The sequence below is a fragment of the Arachis ipaensis genome, chromosome B10 (genome assembly GCF_059453495.1).
Source record: "Arachis ipaensis isolate K30076 ecotype BB chromosome B10, ASM5945349v1, whole genome shotgun sequence".
NCBI lineage: Eukaryota > Viridiplantae > Streptophyta > Magnoliopsida > Fabales > Fabaceae > Arachis > Arachis ipaensis.
In genome coordinates, this window is record NC_142435.1 from 96301181 (window position 1) to 96307543 (window position 6363).

At 37.3% G+C, this 6363-nt stretch overlaps 1 non-coding gene across 1 annotated transcript; it reads left to right on the plus strand.

Moving 5' to 3' along the window:
* Positions 1-3338: 3338 nt before the first annotated feature.
* Positions 3339-3446, plus strand: LOC148580965 (small nucleolar RNA R71). The gene has a single exon (XR_015896656.1). It is a non-coding gene; the product is annotated as a small nucleolar RNA R71 (small nucleolar RNA).
* Positions 3447-6363: the final 2917 nt, after the last annotated feature.

Below are 6363 nucleotides of genomic sequence, written 5' to 3' on the forward strand. Positions count from 1 at the left end.
TCACTAAATTCATGCAAAATCCTCATGAAATAATGTAAAATGCACAATGTATGCTTGAATCAAGGTGTAGGTGAATATCTACCCAAAACTAGCTTATTTCCTAAAGAAATGCATGAAACTACCCTAAAAACAGTAAAGAAAAGGTCAGTGAAACTGGCCAAGATGCCCTGGCATCAGTTGCTAGTGGGAATGATTGAGCGTTGAATGAACTCCAACCATCCTCTAGGTACAGGCTTAAGGTCCAGTCTTCTCAGTTGAACCAGTTTGCCTTTTGAGTCAATCTTCCATTGAGCTCCTTCCACACATATGTCCATGAGGACTTGGTCCAACCTTTGATCAAAGTTGACTCTCCTTGTGTAGGGGCGTGCGTTATCTTCCATCATTGGCAAGTTGAATGCCAACCTTACATTTTCCGGACTAAAATCTAAGTAATACCCCCGAACCATGGTGAGATAATTCTTTGGGTTTGGGTTCTTACTTTGATCATGGTTCCTTGTGATCCATGCATTAGCATAGAACTCTTGAACCATTAGAGTTCCGACTTGTTGGATGGGGTTTGTTAGAACTTCCCAACCTCTTCTATGGATATCATGCCGGATCTCCGGATACTCATTTCTCTTGAGTTTGAAAGGGACCTCGGGGATCACCTTCTTCTTGGCCACAACATGATAGAAGTGGTCTTGATGAGCTTTGGAGATGAATCTTTCCATCTCCCATGACTCAGAGGTGGAAGCTTTTGTCTTCCCTTTCCCTTTTCTAGAGGATTCTCCGGTCTTGGGTGCCATCAATGGTAATGGAAAAACAAAAAGCTTATGCTTTTACCACACCAAACTTAGAATATTGCTCGCCCTCGAGCAAGAGAAGAAAGAATAGATGAAGAAGAAGAAGAAAATATGGAGGAAAGGAGGGAGAGGTGTATTCGGCCAAGAAGAGGAAGAGAGGGTTGTGTTGTGCAAAAATGAAGAAGAATGGAGGGCTTTATATAGGGAAGGGAGGAGGGTTAAGGTTCGGCCGTAAGGGTGGGTTTTGGGTGGAAAATTGATTTTGAATTTTGAAGTTAGGTGGAGTTTATGAGGTAGGTGGGGATCCTGTGGGGTCCACAGATGCTGAGTTGATCCTGTGGGTCCACAGATCCTGAGGTGTCAAGGATTTGCATCCCTGCACCCATAGGCATGTAAAATGCCTTTGCATGCAATTCTGGCGTTTAAACGCCGAATTGATGCTTGTTCTGGGCGTTCAACGCCCAGATGCAGCATATTTCTGGCGTTGAACGCCAGCCAGATGCTTGTTTCTGGCGTTCAGCGCCAGCTCTTCTTCACTGTGCATTTCTGGCGTCTGAACGCCAGGATGCTGCTTGTTTCTGGCGTTCAATGCCAGAAACATGCTCTATTCTGGCGTAGAACGCCAGCCAGATGCTCCTTACTGGCGTTTAAACGCCAGTAAGTCCTTCCTCCAGGGTGTAATTTTTCTTCTACTGTTTTTGATTCCGTTTTCAATTTTTATATTTATTTTGTGACTCCACATGATCATGAACCTAATAAAACATGAAATAACAATAAAAATAAAATTAGATAAATAAAAATTGGGTTGCCTCCCAACAAGCGCTTCTTTAATGTCAATAGCTTGACAGTGGGCTCTCATGGAGCCTCACATATGTTCAGAGCATTGTTGACACTCCCCAACACCAAACTTAGAGTTTGGATATGGGAGTTCAACACCAAACTTAAAGTTTGGTTGTGGCCTCCCAACACCAAACTTAGAGTTTGACTGTGGGGGCTCTGGTTGACTCTGTTTTGAGAGAAGCTTACTGTGCCTCTTTTCCATGTTTACAGAAGGATGACCTTGAGTTTTAAACTCAAGGGAGTCTTCATTCAATTGAAGGACTAGTTCGCCTCTGTCAACATCAATCATAGCTCATGCTGTGGCTAGGAAGGGTCTTCCAAGGATGATGGATTCATCCTCATCCTTCCCAGTACCTAGGACTATGAAATCAGCAGGGATGTAAAGGCCTTCAACCTTTACTAACACGTCCTCTACTTGTCCATAAGCCTATTTTCTTGAATTGTCTGCCATCTCTAATGAGATTTTAGCAGCTTGCACCCCAAAGATTCCTAGTTTCTCTATTACAGAGAGGGGCATGAGGTTTATCCCTGAACCAAGGTCACACAGAGCCTTTTCAAAGATCATGGTGCCTATGGTACAAGGTATTAAGAACTTTCTAGGATCCTGTTTCTTCTGAGACAATGTCAGTTGATCCAGATCACTTAGTTCATTGGTGAACAAGGGAGGTTCATCTTCCCAAGTTTCATTACCAAATAAATTGGCATTCAGCTTCATGATTGCACCAAGGAACTTGGCAAGTTGCTCTTCAGTAAAATTTTCATTCTCTTCAGAAGAGGAGTACTCTTTAGAGCTCATGAATGGCATAAGGAGGTTCAATAGAATCTCTATGGTCTCTAGATGAGCCTCAGATTCCTTTGGTTTCTCAAAGGGAAACTCCTTATTGATCACTGGACGTCCCAAGAGGTCTTCCTCCTTGGGATTCACGTCCTCCCCTTCCTCTTTGGATTTGGCCATGATGGTTATATCAATGGTCTTGCACTCTCCTTTTGGATTTTCTTCTGTATTACTTGGGAGAGTACTAGGAGGGATTTCAGTGATCCTTTTACTCAGCTGGCCCACTTGTGCCTCCAAATTTCTAATGGAGGACCTTGTTTCATTCATGAAACTTACAGTGGCCTTAGATAGATCAGAGACTAAGTTTGCTAAATTAGAGGTATTTTGTTCAGAGTTCTCTGTCTGTTGCTGAGTGGATGATGGAAAAGGTTTACTATTGTTAAACCTATTTCTTCCACCATTATTAAAGCCTTGTTGAGGCTTTTGTTGATCCTTCCATGAGAGATTTGGGTAATTTCTCCATGAGGGATTATAGGTGTTTCCATATGGTTCACCCATGTAATTCACTCTGCTATTGCAGGGTTTTCAGGATCATAAGCTTCTTCTTCAGCAGATGCCTCTTGAGTACTGTTAGATGCAGCTTGCATTCCATTCAGACTCTGAGAAATCATATTGACTTGCTGAGTCAATATTTTGTTCTGAGCCAATATGGCATTCAGAGTATCAATTTCAAGAACTCCCTTCTTCTGAGGCGTCCCATTATCCACAGGATTTCTCTCAGAAGTGTACATGAACTGGTTATTAGCAACCATGTCAATGAGTTCTTGAGCTTCTGCAGGCATTTTCTTTAGGTGAATGGATCCACCTGCAGAAGTATCCAATGACATCTTAGCTAATTCAGATAGACCATCATAGAATATATCCATGATGGTCCATTCTGAAAGCATATCAGAAGGACACTTTTTGGTCAGTTGCTTGTATCTCTCCCAAGCTTCATAGAGGGATTCACCTTCTTTCTGTCTGAAGGTTTAAACATCCACTCTAAGCTTGCTCAGCTTTTGAGGAGGAAAGAACTTGGCTAAGAAATTCGTGACCAGCTTATCCCAAGAGTTCAGGCTATCTTTGGGTTGGGAGTCCAACCACACTCTAGCTCTGTCTCTTACAGCAAAAGGGAAAAGCATGAGCCTGTAGACTTCAAGATCTACTCTATTAGTCTTAATAGTATCACAGATCTGCAAGAATTCAGTTAAGAACTGAAAAGGATCTTCAGATGGAAGTCCATGAAACTTGCAATTTTGTTGCATTAGAGAAACTAATTGAGGTTTAAGCTCAAAATTGTTTGCTCCAATGGTAGGGATGGAGATGATTCTTCCATGTAAATTAGAATTAGGTGCAGTAAAGTCACCAAGCATCCTCCTTGCATTATTATTATTTTTGGTTGCCATATTCTCTTCTTGTTCAAAAATTTCTGTAAGGTTATCTCTGGATTGTTGTATTTTAGCTTCTCTTAGTTTCCTCTTCAGAGTCCTTTCAAGTTTAGGGTCTGCTTCAACAAGAATGTTCTTGTCCTTGCTCCTGCTCATATGAAAAAGAGGGAACAGAAAAATAATAATAATGGGGATCCTTTTTGCCCAGGTATAGAGGTTCCCCTGTGTGAGTAGAAGAAGAAAAGAATGTAATGTAAAGAAGGGAATTAGAGAAAATTTGAACACAGATGGAAGAGGGGGTTCGAATTTGTGTGAGATGAAGTGTTAGTAGGTGAATAAATAACTAGAAGGAGATGAGAGAGAAAGAGGATTTTCGAAAATAAAATTTTGAAAAGGGGTTAGTGATTTTCGAAAATTAGGAATGAAATCAAGTTAAAATTAAAAATTAAAACAATTAGTTAATTAAAAAGAATTTTTGAAAAAGAGGGAGATATTTTCGAAAATTAGAGAGAGAGGGTTAGTTAGGTAGTTTTGAAAAAGATAAGAAACAAACAAAAAGTTAGTTAGTTAGTTGAAACAAATTTGAAAATCAATTTTGAAAAGATAAGAAGATAAGAAGTTAGAAAAGATATTTTAAAATCAAATTTTTGAAAAAGATATGAGTTTGAAAAAGATAAGATAAAAAGATATTTTTGAAAAGACGTGATTGAAATTAGTTTTGAAAAAGATTTGATTTTTAAAATCACAATTAATGACTTGATTCACAAGAAATCACAAAATATGATTCTATAAATTAAAGTTTGAATCTTTCTTAACAAGTAAGTAACAAACTTGAAATTTTTGAATCAAAACATTAATTGTCGATGATATTTTTGAAAATTAGGAGATAAAATTAAGAAAAAGATTTTTGAAAAATATTTTTAAAATTTTCGAAAATAAATAAGAAAAATGAAAAAGATATGATTTTTGAAAAAGATTTTGAAAAAGATAAGATTTTTAAATTGAAAATTTGATTTGACTCATAAGAAACAATTGAATTTTAAAAATTTTTGAAAAAGTCAACTCAAATTTTCGAAATTTATGAGTGAAAAAGGGAAAGATATTTTTTTGATTTTTTGAATTTTTAATGAAGAAAGAGAAAAATATGAAAAAGACTCAATGCATGAGAATTTTTAGATCAAAACATGAATGCATGCAAGAATGCTATGAATGTCAAGATGAATACCAAGAACACTTTGAAGATCATGATGAACATCAAGAACATATTTTTGAAAAATTTTTAATGCAAAGAAAACATGCAAGACACCAAACTTAGAAATCTTTCATGTTCAGACACTATGAATGCAAAAATGCACATGAAAAACAAGAAAAGACACAAAACAAGAAAACATCAAGATCAAACAAGAAGACTTACCAAGAACAACTTGAAGATCATGAAGAACACTATGAATGCATGAATTTTCGAAAAATGCAAAGAATTTTTTTTAGAAAAAATGAAATTGACACCAAACTTGAAATTGACTCAAGACTCAAACAAGAAACACAAAATATTTTTGATTTTTATGATTTTATAATTTTTTTGTATTTTTCGAAAATTAATTTGAAAAAGGAAAATAAGGATTCCAAAATTTTTAATATGAATTCGAGGAATCTTGTACTCTTAGTCTAAAGCTCCAATCTGAGGGTTAGACATGGCTTAATAGCCAGTCAAGCTTTAGCATGTAAATCTTTTGGATCTGGAACAGCAGCAGGTGGATCAGCAACAACTAGCTTGCTCTTGATGATGTTGGGTTGGAAGCCACAGTCCAAATGAATTTAGACATGGCCTTACAGCCAGTCAGGCTTCAACATGTTTCATGAAACTCTAGAATTCATTCTTAAAAAATTTTAGAATAATTTTCGAAAACAGGTGAGAAATTTTTGAAAGATTTTTTTTTTTTGAAAAATTTTTGAAAAAAAAAAACAAAAAGAAAATTACCTAATCTGAGCAACAAGATGAACCGTCAGTTATCCAAACTCGAACAATCCCCGGCAACGGCGCCAAGAACTTGGTGCACGAAATTGTGATCTCAGGCAACGGCGCTAAAAACTCTGTACGCACGTCTTAGTAAATTGTTTTTCATTCACAACTTCGATACAACTAACCAGCAAGTGCACTGGGTCGTCCAAGTAATAAAACCTTACGTGAGTAAGGGTCAATCCCACGGAGATTGTTGGTATGAAGCAAGCTATGGTCATCTTGTAAATCTCAGTCAGGCGGATATCAAATGGTTATAGAGTTTTCAAAAATAGATTTTAAATAAACAGAAAATAAAGATAGAAATACTTATGTAATTCATTGGTGAAAATTTCAGATAAGCGTATAGAGATGCTTTCGTTCTTCTGAACTTCTGCTTTCCTGTTGTCTTCATCCAATCAGTCTTACTCCTTTCTATGGCTGGCTTTATGTAAGGACATCACCATTGTCAGTGGCTACTTTTCATCCTCTCTGTGAAAATGGTCCGATGCGCTGTCACTGCATGGCTAATCATCTGGAAGC